The following is a 17684-nucleotide window of genomic DNA, read 5'->3' on the forward strand; positions in this document are numbered from 1 at the left end:
GAATGAAAGAGGACCCCTACCTCACCCCCTACACAAAAATTAACTCAAAATGGATGAATGATCTCAATATAAAAGAAATTACCATAAAACTCCTAGAAGATAATGTAGGAAAACATCTTGAAGACCTTGTATTAGGCAGCCACTTCCTAGACTTTACACCCAAAGCACAAGCAACAAAAGGAAAAATAGATAAATGGGAACTCCTCAAGCTTTGAAGTTTCTGCACCTCAAAGGAATTGCTCAAAAAGGTAAAGAGGCAGTCAACTCAATGGGAAAAAATTTTTGGAAACCATATATCTGACAAAAGACTGATATCTTGCATATATAAAGAAATCCTACAACTCAATGACAATAGTACAGGCAGCCCAATTATAAAATGGGCAAAATATATGAAAGACAGTCCTCTGAAGAGGAAATACAAATGGCCAAGAAACTCATGAAAAAATGTTCAGCTTCACTAGCTATTAGAGAGATGCAAATTAAGACCACAATGAGATACCATCTAACACCGATTAGAATGGCTGCCATTAAACAAACAGGAAGCTACAAATGCTGGACGGGATGTGGAGAAATTGGAACTCTTATTCATTGTTGGTAGGACTGTATAATGGTTCAGCCACTCTGGAAGTCAGTCTGGCAGTTCCTTAGAAAACTAGATATAGAGTTACCGTTCGATCCAGTGATTGCACTTCTCGGTATATACCCGGAAGATCGGAAAGCAGTGACACGAACAGATATCTGCATGCCAATGTTCATAGCAGCATTATTCACAATTGCCAAGAGATGGAAACAACCCAAATGTCCTTCAACAGATGAGTGGATAAATAAAATGTGGTATATACACACGATGGAATACTACGCGGCAGTAAGAAGGAACGATCTCGTGAAACATATGACAACATGGATGAACCTTGAAGACATAATGCTGAGTGAAATAAGCCAGGCACAAAAAGAGAAATATTAATATACTACCACTAATGTGAACTTTGAAAAATGTAAAACAAATGGTTTATATGTAGAATGTAGGGGAAACTAGCAATAGAGAGCAATTAAGGAAAGGGGGGAACAATAATCCAAGAAGAACAGATAAGCTATTTAATGTTCTGGGGATGCCCAGAATGACTATGGTCTGTTAATTTCTGATGGATATAGTAGGAACAAGTTCACAGGAATGTTGCTATATTAGGTAACTTTCTTGGGGTAAAGTAGGAACAGGTTGGAAGTAAAGCAGTTATCTTAGGTTCGTTGTCTTTTTCTTACTCACTTGTTATGGTCTCCTTGAAATGTTCTTTTATTGTATGTTTTTTAGTTTTTATTATTTTTTTCATACAGTTGATTTAAAAAAGAAAGGAAAGTTAAAAAAAAAAAAAAAAAAAACAAGGAAAAAAAAATATGTAGTGCCCCCCTTGAGGAGCCTGTGGAGAATGCAGGGGTATTGGCCTACCCCACCTCGATGGTTCCTAACATGACCACAGACATAGGGGACTGGTGGTTTGATGGGTTGAGCCCTCTACCATAGGTTTTACCCTTGGGAAGACGGTTGCTGCAAAGGAGAGGCTAGGCCTCCCTATAATTGTGTCTAAGAGCCTCCTCCCCGAATGCCTCTTTGTTGCTCAGATGTGGCCCTCTCTCTCTAGCTAAGCCAACTTGAAAGGTGTGAAATCACTGCCCTCCCCCCTACGTGGGATCAGACACCCAGGGGAGTGAATCTCCCTGGCAACGTGGAATATGACTCCTGGGGAGGAATGTAGACCCTGGCATCGTGGGACGGAGGAAACATCTTCTTGACCAAAAGGGGGATGTGAAAGGAAATGAAATAAGCTTCAGTGGCAGAGAGATTCCAAAAGGAGCCGAAGAGGTCACTCTGGTGGGCACTCTTACGCACACTTTAGACAACCCTCTTTAGGTTCTAAAGAATTGGGGTAGCTGGTGGTGGATACCTGAAACTATCAAACTACAACCCAGAACCCATGAATCTTGAAGACAATTGTATAAAAATGTAGCTTATGAGGGGGTGACAATGGGATTGGGAAAGCCATAAGGACCACACTCCACTTTGTCTAGTTTATGGATGGATGAGTAGAAAAATAGGGGAAGGAAACAAACAAACAAACAGGACAAAGGTACCCAGTGTTCTTTTTTACTTCAATTGCTCTTTTTCACTTTATTATTATTCTTGTTATTTTTGTGTGTGTGCTAATGAAGGTGTCAGGGATTGATTTAGATGATGAATGTACAACTATGTAATGGTACTGTTAAACAATCGAATGTACGATTTGTTTTGTATGACTGTGTGGTATGTGAATATATCTCAATAAAATGAAGCTTAAAAAAAAAAAGCAAATTCAAAGAGATAGTCTCTTTTTTGTTTTCACTACAGAAATGATAACATAATATACGCAAAATTCTCTACTTTTCTCCCCCCCCACAATGATTACTGTCTTGACTATATTTTCACATCACTATGCAATGAACTTCCTTATTCTGACATGCATACAATTCCATTGTATTGATGTATCATAATTTAACTATACCCTTTTTCATGGTCTTTTAAGTTTGATTGTGCTTTAGGCATCATAAACCATAATATAATAAATTTTAGGCATATGTCATTTTGCACATGTGCACATGTATCTTCAAGATAAATTTTAGAAATGTAATTTCTGGGTTTTGTGTTTTGTACGTTTTTAACAAATAGTCATCCACAGAAGTGTACCAATGTATATTTTCACCACATCCATATATTGTCTGCCCCACACTCTTTTTCCTGCATATTCCAACGGAGATCCTCATCCTTTAGGGTCTCTGCCATCTGGTTGAACACAAATGGTATATCAGGAAAATTTCCTTTCTTTTTCATATTTTTTTCATTTTTCTATTAATTATTTTCAAATCAATTCATTGGAGCACTTTATATAAATAAAGAAGTTAGCCCTTTGTTTCTGACATTAACAATATTTTTTCTGAATTAGTCTTTTGTCTCTCTGCTTTGGTTATGATGTTTGTCCATACAGATTTATTTATGTAATGGAAATTGTTCTAGTTTGCTAATGTTGCTTGTAATGCAAAACACCAGAAATGGATTGGCTTTTATAAAGGAGGTTTATTTGGGTACACAGTTACAGTCTTAAGGCCATAAAGTGTCCAAGGTAACACATCAACAATCGGGTACCTTCACTGGAGGATGGTCAGTGCTGTCCAGAAAACCTCTGTTAGCTCGGAAGGCATGTGGCTGGAGTCGGCTCCAAAGTTCTGGTTTCAAAATGGCTTTCTCCCAGGACATTCCTCTCTAGGCTGCAGTTCCTCAAAAATGTCACTCTTAGTTGCTCTTGGAGTGTTGTCCTCCCCTCAGCTTCTCTGAGCAAAGTCTGCTTTCATTGGCCATCTTCAAACTGTCTCTCAACTGCAGCTACTCTCTCATCTTCTGTGCATTCTTCAAAGTGTCCCTCTTGGCTGTAGCAAGCCCACTCCTTCTGTCTGAGCTTATATAGTGCCCCAGTAAACTAATCAAGGCCCATGCTGAATGGGTGGGCCACACCTCCATGGAAATTATCCAATTTGAGTTATCACCCACAGTTGGGTAGGGTTGCATTTCCATGAAACAACCTAATCCAAATGTTCCACTTAATCCCCACCAATATGTCTGCCCCCCACAAGATTGCATCAAAGAACATGGCTTTTTTCTGGGGGACATAATATATACAAAGCGGGGTACAGAAATTATTCAACATTAATTACGTATCATCAATTTGGGTCATAATTAGAAAGCTCATCCTCAGCCTGAAGTTATAAAAAAAGTTTCCGTGATTCTTCTAGCATTTTAATGGTTAACTTTAAAATGCTAAATGATTGTATTATTTGAAATCTTTATTCAATCAAGGTAGGAAAACTTGTCTTCCAAATGGCATCTCAATTATCCAAACACTATTTTTAGTAAATTCTATTTTGTTCACTGATTCAAAATGCCACTTTTATTGTACTCTAAGCTCTCATACTTATTTGTGCCTACATACAATCTTTTTTATTATTTTTCCCATATTGATTGGTACCATGTACAAGCACTACACTAGCCTTCTTTAGTTTCTTAGAGTTTTAAAGTTCACATTCTTCCTTAGGTTTATATTTTGCTGTTTTCTAATTTTTGTTGTTATTGTATAAAGGCACTTTCTCCTTCAAAATATGTCAACTATATATTTGTTGACTATTAAAGGTTTACTATTCTGTCTATTAATTTTGCACAACACTAATTTAATGTATTCTCATTTTGAGACATTTTTTAGTTTTTACTCTTAGATTTACCAAGTTAACAAACATGTATCTGCAAGATAAATTTATCTTTTCCTTTCCAATTTATATATCCTAATGTTATTTTTTTTTTTCGAATTCTTTGGCAATACCTCCAGAACAATGTTTGATGGGAGGGATTTTAAGATAAATTATTTTAGTGTCCTTGACTTTAAAGCAAAAATATTAATTGTAAAGCCCATTAGCTTAATGGTAGAGTATCAGCAGAGTACTGGATTTTATCATGTTAAGATAACATAGGATTGCATTTTGATATATTTGGTTGTATGGAAAGATTTCTTAACTACAAACTCATGGACATTAGAGGAAAAGAGAAACAAATTAGACAAATCAAAATTAATATCTTCTGTTCACTTAAAAGACCACTTACAGCACAAAAGGCTAGTCACAAGTCACAGAGTGGAGGAGGAAAACAGGGAAGAAATAGAGTCTTTTCAGATGTGATAGTTAAGTTAAGGTGAAGTCATCCTGGATTAGGGTGACCCCTAAATCTAGGGACAGTGTCCTGATAAGAAGAGGAGAGGAAGCAGAGAGAGACATGTGGAGGGGAAAGGCATGTGAAGATGGGGGCAGAGACTGGGCTGCAGCAGCTGCAAGTCAGAGAAGGCCAAGGTTTGCAAGGAGCGACCCAAAGTGGAAAGAAACAAGAAAATATCTGACCCTAGAGCCTGTGGGGGAGCATGATCCTACTGACACCTTGATTGGAGCCTTCTAGACTCTAGAACTCTGAGAAAATAAATTTCTGTTGTTTTAAGCCACCCAGTTTGTGGTACTTCATTTTGGCAGTTCCTACAAAATTAATACAGACTCCTAACCAGAATATATAATAAACCTTAACAAATCAGGAGAAAAAGACAACTCAATATAAAAAGTGAGCTAGAGACTTAAGCAGGCACTTCTGCAAGGAGCACCTCAAATGACTAATAAACATGCAAAGGTGAGTAACCTCATACAGATCAGGAAAATACAAATTAAAAAAATGTAATACTGATCATAGATTCCTGAGAATGGCTAAAATTAAAACCTTGATAATATACTGGTAGAGGCATATTGTGGCATAAATGGAATCTGATATTATGCTGGAGGAAATCTATATGGGTAAAAATAACTGGAGAACTGTTTGGAAATACCTACAAAATTGAGCATATACTTATCATGTGACACAGCACTTCCACTCCTAGTTATGTCATCAAAAGAAATGCATGCAATTGTGCAAGAGAAAGCATGTGCAAAAAGGTGCATGGCTGTGATATTTATTATCACTATTTACAGGAAACAATTGACATGGCCATCAATATTAAAAATGGACAAATATATTGTCATTTTTGATAATATTATACAGTAACAAAAATGAGAAAAGTTGTGCTGCTTAAAACAATAAGCACAAATCTTACAAATATACTGTTGAGACAAACATGCAAGACACAAAAGAACACATACATACTATAATTTGTGTAAATTTTAAATATAGGCAAAACTAAGCTCAAGTGTTACAGTTCAAATAAGTAGTTTCTTTGGAGAGGCAAAATGCAGTCATTGTTTGGACAGGGTCATAAGAGAGAGGGGCAGGATGCTGGCTATGTTTCATTTCACAGTCTAGGTGGTAATTGCACAAGTGTTCACTATGTGATAATTCATTGAGCTGTACATTCATGTTTTATTGAATTTCTATCTATGTTTTACATCAATTTTAAAGAAAGAATCTCAATGTTGATCACTCAGGAAAAATTTTCTGATACATAAAGTGTGCCCTTCAGCATGTGTATTTGTCATTAATTTGAAAAAAAATGTTATATATTTAAGTATGTGTTCCACTTTTTTTTTAAATTTGGGTTTATCCTTCACAAATTCCAAAATTCCTATGTTGGGTCTAATTTACTTGTTTTTAATCATCTCTAAAATGATTTTAAATGCCTGTTTCCCTCTAATACTTTTCTTACATCTATCCCTTATCATCATTATTGAGTATTTCATAGAGCCCATTTTCTTTGTATTTGTTTCCAATTTGCTTCAATTTAGGTGTTCATGTTTTTTTGTTTTGTTTTGTTTTTTGTTTTTTTGTTTGTTTGTTTGTTTTTTAGCCCTTGAACATGTTTATTATTCCAAAAATATTAAAATGAGAATAAAAGAAAAAACAAAAATACAATAGAGGACAATATAATAAAAATGTCAGACAACACCACCACCATGAAGAATCTCATACCCCTCCTTTATATGCCCCTCTTATAGACATTTAGCTTTGGTATATTGCCTTTGTTATGATTAATGGTAGCATATTTATTACAATATTACTATTAACAATAGACCCTAGTTTGCATTGATTATATTTTTCCCCAATACCGTCCTATTCGACACCTTGCAAAGTTGACATTCATTTGATCTTCCACATGTAAAAACATTTTTATATTTGTATGTTTAATCACCATCATTGACCACTCTAGGTTTCACTAAGTTATGCAGTCTCAGTCTTTATCTTTTGTCTTTCCTTCTGGTATTATACATGCCCCTAGCCTTCCTCTTTCTACTTTACTCACAGTTTATTTGTTTGTTTTTCTATTTTTTCTGTGTTTTATCAACTACAAACCACAGCACCCCACTTCTGGTACCATTTTGTTGCCAATTCTGGGTTTCTGTGCTTTCAGGTTCTGGTCTTTTCAGTTTCTGTGGGTCCTTTCTTGTTTCTCTGGGGTGTTTCTCTCTCAGCCCTCTTTCTCAGTGTTTCTCTCCTAAAGAACTCCAGTAAAAGATTAAGACTCACCTTGTATTGGATGGGTGACATCTCAATTGGAAAAACCCTATCAAATGTTCTCACCCACAATAGTTCTGGACCCACAGGAATGGATTAAAAGAACATGGCCTTTTATGGGGTACATAACAGCTTCAAAGCAGCAAACCTACATACCATTTTTTTTTCCTGATTGCTTTTACATTTGCTTTTCATAGTGCTTTGTAGTTGTGATGGCTTCATCATTGTTAAATCTGAGACAAATATTGGTTTAAATTTTCATCTTTTCCAGTAATGTTTTTGAGTATGTTCTACTGTCAGATCTACTTATATTTTCCTCCATTCTCTAGTATTGTTTACATAGATGCCTTTTTTTTTAGCTCTTTTGAATAAAGACCATATATATATATACTTACTTTAATTATATACATTTATATATAAAGAAAAATATACTTACTTTGAATTTATTTCTGTATATTTAAAGTAAGTATATTTTTCCTGTTCCAGCTCTCTGGAAGAGTTTCTTGGAGGACAAAGGGAAGAAGCACAGGCAAGTATTTCAGGTTGTCCAATTTTCACAATGCAAAGCCTGTCTTATTCCTTATTTTGCTTTCTGCAAATGTGACTAAGCTGTTCACAGGGGCAAAATATGAGCATTGGTGTGCCTCAGCCAGCCATATGCTTTTATTATTCTATTCTATTTATTTATTTATTCAAACTGTAGGCTCTGCGCTTTCAAATTTCTTATTGAAAACATCAGATACAGGGTTCTTGACTCTAGTTGGACCTTCCACCTTTAACAAGTGCATTTCTGTGGGCTCTATCTTCTATTGGGACTGTCACTGCTTCTCTCTCTCTTCTGAGTGACATATGTCTCCTTCCAGGTTCTTCCCATATGACCTCTTTCACATATGCCTATATGTACTTTTACTTATTGTCTAAGACATCTTGATTCCTCTCATCTGCTAAAATAGGCCTATGTTTCCCTTTCCCTTTTGTTCTGGAATTATTTTCAAGAGTTGAAAGGATAAATGCTGCCTTTGAGAACTGTACTTAACCATATCTCTAAAATATCTGTTTCAGATTAGATATGAAATGCTCATGGAAGTCAAGTTACCAGTAAATCCAACTATCAAATATTTCTATCAAATAACTATCAAAAGCTATCAAAATGTTACTTTGATTGCTTACCCCATATAAATAGCATTACAGACTATACCACACATGTTGGATATCTGACCTGTGCTATGTCATTTTTAAAAGATAGGCCAGGGCTACTGTTCCCATGTGTGCCAGTTTGGATGTATTATGTCCCCTAAAATGACATGTTCTTTGATGCAATCTTGTGTGGGCAGAAGTATTAGTGTTGAATAAGTTGGAAACCTTTGATTGACTGTTTCCATGGAGATATAATTCAATTAACTGTGGGTGAGAACTTTGATTGGATAATTTTCATGTAGGTGTTACCCCATCCACTCTGGGTGGTTCTTAATTGAATCACTGGACTCCTATGAAACAGTTTACAGACAGAAGGAGGTGCTGTGCCAAGAGAGGCACTCTGAAGAATGCACAGGAGCTGCGAGCAGAGCTGGAACACAGCCTGGGATCAGCAGACATCAGCCAGGTGCCTTTCCCACTAACAAAGTTTTTCTGAATACCATTGGCCTTCCTTCAGTGAAGGTATACTTGTGTTGATGCCTTCATTTGGACATTTTCATAGCCTTCAGACTGTAACTAGTAACCAAATAAACCCCCTTTATAAAAGCCAATCCATTTCTGGTATTTTGCATAATGGCAGCATTAGCAAACTGGAACAATGTGCTTGTATGTTTGAGGGAAAATAGTACTTATCTCAAGAGGAGGTATATATAGGAGAGTGTATTTATTTAATTGATACTATTCTATAGCAGTTAACATTGCATAATTGTCATGGGTATATCCAACTGGTATAACATATCCTTAACCAATACAGAAGAAAATTAAGATCATCTAATTCTTTGAATTCCAGAGGGCTCAAGCAGCTTTGAATATGAAAGACATGTACTCATTCTTATGAAAACACAAAAGATGCAAATGCACTGTAAAATCATATCTATAATATCTTTGGTCTATTTATCCAGGTATATGCTCTGAAATCCACAAATTGATTTTCTTTGAAAATCAAGAGCTGAAATATGAAAATATATTGGATTAGGGTTATTAAAGTAATGCCTTGAGAAAAGGAGAAAACTTCTTCAGTCTCAAGGGTCTGTATGTTGTCCTTTGCAGCTGCTATTCTCTGTGCTGTTTTGTACATTGATTCAACTTAATTAAAAGTGTTTTGTGTGTCTCTGTTGAACTGCATTTCTGAACATGACCCTCACATCTTCCTGTTTGCAATATCCTATGGGATTTAAGGATCACTTTCAATGCTACTTATTGTGCTTGTGCTTTTCTAGAATTCTCCCTTGAGGCTGAGATTTCCTTTGGCTTAAAATGAAATTTTACTTTCCCTTTGATTATTATATTTTTATCTATTTATAGCAGCTAAAGAACATTTGTTTGCAAGCTGTTTGGAGGTTTGGTTGTAAACCAAGAAATCAAGGACTACATAGATATTCAAGACTTGCAAAGTAAAAAAAATAAAATTTTAAAAATCTTTCCAATAATCTTATCAGCAGGAGTTAATGCACCTTCTTTCTAAAATGCTATCATTAATGTAACATAGTCATAAAACTACTATGACCCCCACTTGCCACTCCTCACCTGCAAACCACCAGCTGTGGATCTTTCCAAATCAGGTTAAGTTATCTGGGACAGGCTATCTTAAGTCTCAGTCTTGGATCAAGCATCTCAATGTTCTATTAATCACTAATTTAGGTGTGTGCATATAAATATGGGTTTTGGTAAATTAGCTCAGCTATGGCTTTGGCAGCATAATTGCAAATCTAGCAATTACTCAAATTTCATCTTCTCTGATAAAGTTTAAAATCACTTATTTTTTAATCAAAAAGAAAAAAAAATCACCTAATGTAATCATAGCAAGCATGAAGATGCATTTCGTTCTACTCATTCTTCTAGACTGACCTAATTTTTGTGGGTTTCATTATATTATTTATTATATATTATTTATTATATATTATTATATATAATATATGTTCTAGTTTGCTAATGCTGCTGGAATGCAAAACACCAGAAATGGATTGGCTTTTATAAAAGGGGGTTTATTTGGTTACACAGTTACAGTCTTAAGGCCATAAGGTGTCCAAGGTAACACATCAGCGATCAGGTACCTTCACTGGAGGATGGCCAATGGTGTCAGGAAAACCTCTGTTAGCTGGGAAGGCACGTGGCTGGTGTCTGCTCCAAAGTTCTGGTTTCAAAATGGCTTTCTCCCAGGACGTTCCTCTCTAGGCTGCAGTTCCTCAAAAATGTCACTCTTAGTTGCACGTTGGGTACTGGTCGTCTCTCAGCTTCTCTGGAGCAAGAGTCTGCTTTCAATGTCCATCTTCAAAATGTCTCTCATCTGCAGCTCCTGTGCTTTCTTCAGTGTCCCTCTTGGCTGTAGCTCCTCTTCCAAACGTCACTCACAGCTGTACTGAGCTCCCCCTGCCTGTCAGCTCATTTATATGGCTCCACTGATCAAGGCCCACCCTGAATGGGTGGGGCCACACCTCCATGGAAATTATCTCATCAGAGTTATCACCCACAGTTGGGTGGGACACATTCCATGGAAACACTCAAAGAATTACAATCTAATCAACACTGATAGGCCTGCCCACACAAGATTACATCAAAGATAAGGGCATTTGGGGGACATAATACATTCAAACTGGCACAATATATAGTATAATATATTATGTAATAAAATAATTTTATAAGATATTATATAATACTATAATTATATATACAATTACTATATATAATTATATTATTTATACTATATTATTTTATATTATTTTTACAAATGTTTTTATTCATTTTACATTTAGTATCAACACCTATATTTTCCACATTCTTCAATTATTTCTTTCTCAATCAATTAAAAAGCAGAATAATATCTTACCTAAAATGGATGCTACAGTATTTAACCTTTCCCCTACTTGGCATTTAGGATTTTTATAGAAGTTTAAAATCAAGGGTGAAATAAACAATTTAGGTAAATCAAACAACTGTGAAAATCCATATCTGAATTACAATCACTATAAAGGAAGTTTTCAGACAGATAATGAACATGATACCTTGTAAGACTTGATTAAAGGAATAAAGAAAGAACACCTGAAATGGGAAATATGTGTAAATGTAAAAGGCTTGTTTTAGTTCTTTTATTTTTAATACAATTGATGGTTTATGGCAATAATTATAACACTATGGGGATGCATAGTAGATGTAAATACAAAACATATAAAAATAGCACAAAATAGGGGGGTAGATAGAATTATACTATTGTTAGCTTCTTTTATATGAAATGATAGAATTTTTTTTATATTTAAATGTCTTTATTCATTTATATGGTAAATACTGCTCCCCACTAAAATTAATGACATTTATGTTTCAATATGTCAAGCTTAGCTAAAAAATTCATGGGTCTCTTTTCTAAATCATGTATTAACAGAAGAATTCAATTTAACAGACATTATTAAATATTTTCACACATATGCAGAGTCTTGGATAAATGGTTAAAATCATAGGTGAACATTTGAGTACATGGATATTCCATGTACACCAATGGGTTTAAAATAAGATGTGTTTGCAATGATTTTTAGTAACCAACTTGTTTTCTGTGAATCCTTAAATATCCGATTCCAATTCTTCCAACTCTTGCAGAAGGGCTTTCTCTTTCTGAATTGTCTCCAGCTGATTTTTTTCTAACTGTTTACAGTTGCTGCTTGTTCTTTCAATTGTTCAATTGCTTTCAGTTTCTCCTTTAGGTTCTTGATTTTTCTGTCTATCTCAGGGTCCCCAGAAGCTGACTGAGAGACTGTATTTTGTGCTATGCTCTGCGGGGCAGGAGTAGGTGCCAAATCTGGATTGTCATTTCTTGCCTCCTGCTTTGCAGCTTTCTTGGCTTCATGTTCCTTTGATTTTTAAGGGCTGTTTTTGATAGTGGCTTATCATTTCCTGGTTGTGGCTTCATATTCTGAGGTGGTTCATCCTCATGCAGTCTGGAATTGGTGATTGGTTTATTTCTTAAAGCTGGGGGTCTATAAGCTGTTGCAACTTGAGGTTCCTCACTGGGTACTTCACTTGGAACTGCTTGGTAAGTTATTGTTTTTGCTGGAAATATTCCATCCAAAAATGGCTGCCAAGAAACCTGCCAAATTTCTGCATTTGATGGCACGTCATATTTGTGCAAGACAGAGCCAGTATAATGCCAAATTTTGTACCCATTATTGACTCATAACCTAGGAGCACACATGGCAATCAAAATATGCTCACCATCTGGGTACCAAGCAGCATATGTAGAATCAGAGGCCACTGGTTTAGAAATAAGTTTGTAGTTTTTAACATCCCACACTTCCATTTGTCCCTTCAGATTTCCAAATCCAGCTAGTACTAATATATGTCCATGAGGGCTATAGAAGGCTGCATTACGAGCACCAGTTCCAAAATCAAACACAGGATCACATTTCGAGTTGAAAACTGTCACTTTGGCAGGCATAAAACCACAAACAGCACAAAATTCAGTGGAACTAAAGTTCCAAACTACATCATAGATGGGGCCATTTTTTGGTTATTGTACTACAGCACTTTCTCCATTTGTTGCAGTGCAGTGCAGCGTTGGTTCCCCATGGTAGGAAGCACCTGTCTTGTCAACATCTGTACCAGCTATTACCAACACTGCAGTAGCTTTTTTCTTCCATAGCATTGCAACCTTATCAGCCTTAAAGAAACTTCTGTTGGCTAAAGCTGCATGAGGTCCACCAAAATTGGGGTACTGATATAATCCAACAAATGAAGGTGCACCTTTACTTCCTGGAACATAAACAGCCACCTTGTATGGTTGGGGTCCAGGTGATAACACAAAATCATCAATTTTTTGTAAATGCAGTTTATTTGCCATCGTACTACAATTGTTGTTTTCAAAGAAGTGAACTGCATTGTTAACATTTCTGGCACAAATAGTTTCATCTTCTGACCAGGATGGACACCAATTTTGCATTTTTTTCTGGATGAAGGATTTCAAACATGTTCCAGTTTTCACATCATAAAGTTGTAGGCTGGGTATCCCAGCTGTGCCATCTTTAGAGGTAGCATAAGGCTGCCACGCTGCCAGGACAGGGTTTTTGGGTGAGAACTCAAGGCAAACTGCCTTTGGGAGGTCGAAGGAGTGCAGTAGTCCCTTGTTAGTGACATTGATAATATTTACTTTTTCTCCACTGCCCCAGGTAAACAAGGTCCCATCCTAACTGAAGGTATAGATCTTGCAATTTTTCCCAGACTCCCTTGGGAACACTGTGCTTTCTGTAAAATGTGGGGGGCCATTCACCATGTAGGGTCCTTCTGATCCTCGGACAGCCAGGAGCAGCGTGGACGGTGCCATCTTATCCCAGAAAGAGCGAAGTGATAGACTATTAACTGTAAGAAAATATAAGTTAAGGAAAACCATTTTAATCACCAGAGCAACACTACAAAAATAAAGAGAAGTTATAACTAAAACTTGGGGAATTAATTAAATTGGAACACAAAAAAATGTTCAATAAACCAAAAATGAAGGGCAAGTGTGTTAGTTTCTGCTGCTGCTTGTGATGTTAGGTTCATGTGCCAACTTGGCCAGGTGATGGTGCCCAGTTGTTTGGTCAAGCAAACATCGGCCTAACCATTACTGCAAGGGCATTTCATGGCTGGTTAGTAAACCAGAAGGTTGGTTTATTAAATCATCAATCAATTGATTGCATCTGTGGCTGATTACATCTATTATCAACTAAGGGAGTGTCTTTCACAATGAGAGAATCCAATCAGTTGGAGACTTTTACGGGAGAAGAGAGAACTTGCACTTCTCCAGCCAGCCAGCCTCTCCTGGGGAGTTCATCGAACACCTTCACCACAGTTTCCAGCTCGCTGCTGGCCCTGCAGAATTCAGACTCATGCATCCTGCCCTATGGGATATGGACTTCTGCATCCCCACAGTTGTGTGAGACAGTATTATAAATCTCATATTTACAGATACCTCCTATTGGTTCTGTTTCCCCACAGAATGCTGACTAATACACAGCTGTAACAAATTACCATACACAAAGCAGCATAATACAACACAAATTTATTCTCCTATAATTCTGGAGGTTAGTAGACCAAAATAAGTCTCTTTTTAAAAAAATTACTTTTTTATCAAATACAAACAAAGCAAAGCAATGGGAAAAACAAATATCCTGAAATAACTTCATTCCTTCTAATATACTCCTACCATAGCAAAAGAAAATAAATGAACCGTAGTCACGCCTGAGCATTCCCATAACATTAAGATCAGCCTCAATGTAATAAAAACAGACAAGATATTGAGGCTGGTCAAAATGAGTCTTAAGTGGATAAAATCCAGATGTTAATGACACTGGTTCCTTCTGCAGATTCCAGGGGAATTCCTTTCTGTCCTTTTCCAGCCTCCGGAGGCTGCAGGCAGCATTCCTTGGGTCCTGGCTGCATCACTCCAGTGTCTGTTTTCATCACCCCAGAGCCTTTTCCCTCCAATCCTTCTGCGTCCCTTTTATAAGAATTCTTGTGATTATATTGGGCCCACTGGATAACCCAGGTTATCTCCACATATCAAGATTCTGAACTTAATCTCAAATGCAAAATTCCTTTTGCCATGTAAGGTAAGGTTCACAGGTTCCAGGAATTAGGAACTAAACGTATGTAAGTATATTTTTTTTTGGTGGGGGAGGAGGCATTGTTCAGCTTACTAAAGCAAGAATGTAGAAATGGAAGTAAAAATTGGGATAAATAGAACACAAATAGTATAATGGCAGAGTGTACTTAAAACCAACTATGTCAATAATTTCATTAAAGATAATGAACTAAACACACCAATCACTGTGCAAAGATTGTCAGAAGTGATAAGAATATTAAACCCAACAATAGGCTGCATTTTAAATATAAAGACACAGATAAGATTGAAAGTAAAATGTTAGAGTATAATATTCTATGCAAATTGTAGGGATAGGGAAGCTGATGTGACTATATTAAGATGAGCAAGTAGATTTTAAGGCAGAAATCAAGAGAGAGAAGAGGGAAGATAAAAGGTCAACCTCATGAAGAAAAAGATATGTGCCTAAAAAAGAGTGTCAAAGGGAAGCAAAACTTGACAAAAAAGGAGAAATAGACAAATCTTCAATCATAGTTGAAGATTTTAATATTCCTCTCTCAATAGTTGATAGGACAAATAGACAATATTAGTAAGGATATAGAACGTTTGAATAACATAATCTACTAATAAAACATATTGACAATTACAGAACAATATACTCAATAATTATAGAATTTGCATATTTATCATAGCCTGGGTCATAAAAAACATCTTCATAAATGTGAAAGATTTGAAATATATACAGTGTGGTCTCTCTGCACAAATGGAATTAAAGGTGAATCAATTCAAATAACTATAAAATTCTAATATATTTGAAAATTAACTATATGTTAATAAATAATCCATGAGTAAGTAAAATATTACAGTGAAAATTATTGAAACATTGAAAGTGATGAGGTTTAAAGCAGTGCTAAGAGGGAAAATGTATACATTTGAATGCTTGCATTAGAAAAAGAGAAAGGCTTAAAATGAATGACTTTACCCCTTCACTAGTGAAGACAGCAAATTAAGCCTAAAGAATCTAAAAGCAAAAAGATAATGAAATGTACCTTCAAAACTTTGTGTTGAGTGAAGAAAGATGTGATACAAAAAGGTAGATACTGTGTTGTTCAATTCTTCACGCCTCATGAAGTTTATTGCCTTACTGAGGAAGCAAATGTTATTCAAAAAGTAAGGCAAATGAATATCAAACAACTAATTTGTACTAATGCTATGAATAAAGAGTTCTGGATGAGTCACAAAAAGTCTTATCTTGAGAGAAAGGAGCTAGCCACACAAGACTACACGCTGTATAATTTCATGTATATAGAATTCTAGTACAGAAAAAAAAACAAACTAATATATAGTGAAAAATGCAGAGACATCATTGTCTGCATTCAAGTGTTAAGGAATAGATTTAATGCAAAGCAGCAAAGATTTGTTCATGTTGGGGAAAACCTATAAGTTTCTTAAATGTTCTTAAAATGTAAGTCCATGTGAATGCAAAGTGGCAATTTGTGGTGATGAAAATGTTCTATTGATTGATTGCAGTGATGGTTATATGGTTTTATGCATTCATCAGAATCCTTCAGTTAAAATGTGTGCATTTAACTATGTATAAATTACTTCTAAATAAAATTGATTGTTAAAGTAAGAAAAGAAAACATATGTGAGAAAAATCCAAAAGTAACATAATGTGATGACTGCAATGAAGGAGTTTAAGAGGGAAATACACCAGTCTGGAATTTGTAAGCATATTTTTTATTATATCAATGATTAATTATGTTTATTTCATGCTAACTAAAACACAAAAATTACTCTGGGCAGATTAATTCAGCTTAAAAAAAACAGGGAAAAAAACTACCATAGATTGTTTGAGTAAGAAATAAAACAAAGAACCATTGTTTAATATTCATTCACATTGATTGATCTGAATTTAAGTAAAGATTGTAACATCAAAAAGACCAACAATTTTTTAAGGGCTATATATAAAGTTTCAACTGTTTGTGGTTTCCCATATTTCAACAAAATTGAATCAGCCATAGATTCCTACATGATTGGTTTAAATAAATTGAATGCAGCAAAATAATAAAGTCAAATCCGTAATGCAGAAGATAAACTTAAAGAAAACTTGTGATAGAAGATAAAGTTGTGAAACATATTGAATAAGCAGGAAAAAATGAATAAGACATGGACAGATTGAAAGGATTAGGAGGCTTTAGGGAGTGATCATAAATATTCAACTGGTAAATATTTGGAGCAATCAACTATTAGATCATGAGGAAGATAACCAGTGGGATTAACCCTATGTTCCCTCTGCTATAACTTTATTTTGAGAATAAAAACAGAGAAATATAGTAGAAAATGGAGCTTTCTTTTGCTAGACCTCTATAATCTACTGCTGATTCCCCAGCAATTCTGGAAATTCTGGGAAGTTTCTTGAAATCTTTCTCTTGGCTTGATCCATTGAATCAACCCCTCTGCTTCTTTGGGATTATATTAATTGTAGTGCTATTACTTATTACTGTCGCCACCAAAAGGGGCAGCAAAGTTCCCGAAGTCCAGTGAAGGCAACGCTTGTGGCCACAACTAAGGACACCACCTCTGCTTTCGATGCTCACCTAAGGCGCCAGCCCAGCTCCTAACACCCCTGACCACCATACCTTATGATGGAAATTACTATTGCATGCTCATGGTAAGTGTCTTTGTTTTTTTCCCAATGCATTAAGAAATCTTCCAAATAATGAATTAAATGAATAATTTATTAATTTTAACCTATATTTATTAAGCATTCACCAGCTCTGTTTTAGGCTCTGGGCAAAAGCAGTGAACTAAACAGATAAGGTTATTCCATTGCACCAAAGGACTATGAAAATTACAGTCAACCATTCTTTA

The 17684-nt window shown here is 35.6% G+C and overlaps 1 pseudogene; it reads right to left on the minus strand.

Moving 5' to 3' along the window:
- Positions 1-11800: 11800 nt before the first annotated feature.
- On the minus strand, positions 11801-13553 carry LOC119535078 (annotated as a pseudogene).
- Positions 13554-17684: the final 4131 nt, after the last annotated feature.

The sequence above is a fragment of the Choloepus didactylus genome, chromosome 5 (genome assembly GCF_015220235.1).
Source record: "Choloepus didactylus isolate mChoDid1 chromosome 5, mChoDid1.pri, whole genome shotgun sequence".
NCBI classification, from domain to species: Eukaryota; Metazoa; Chordata; class Mammalia; order Pilosa; family Megalonychidae; genus Choloepus; species Choloepus didactylus.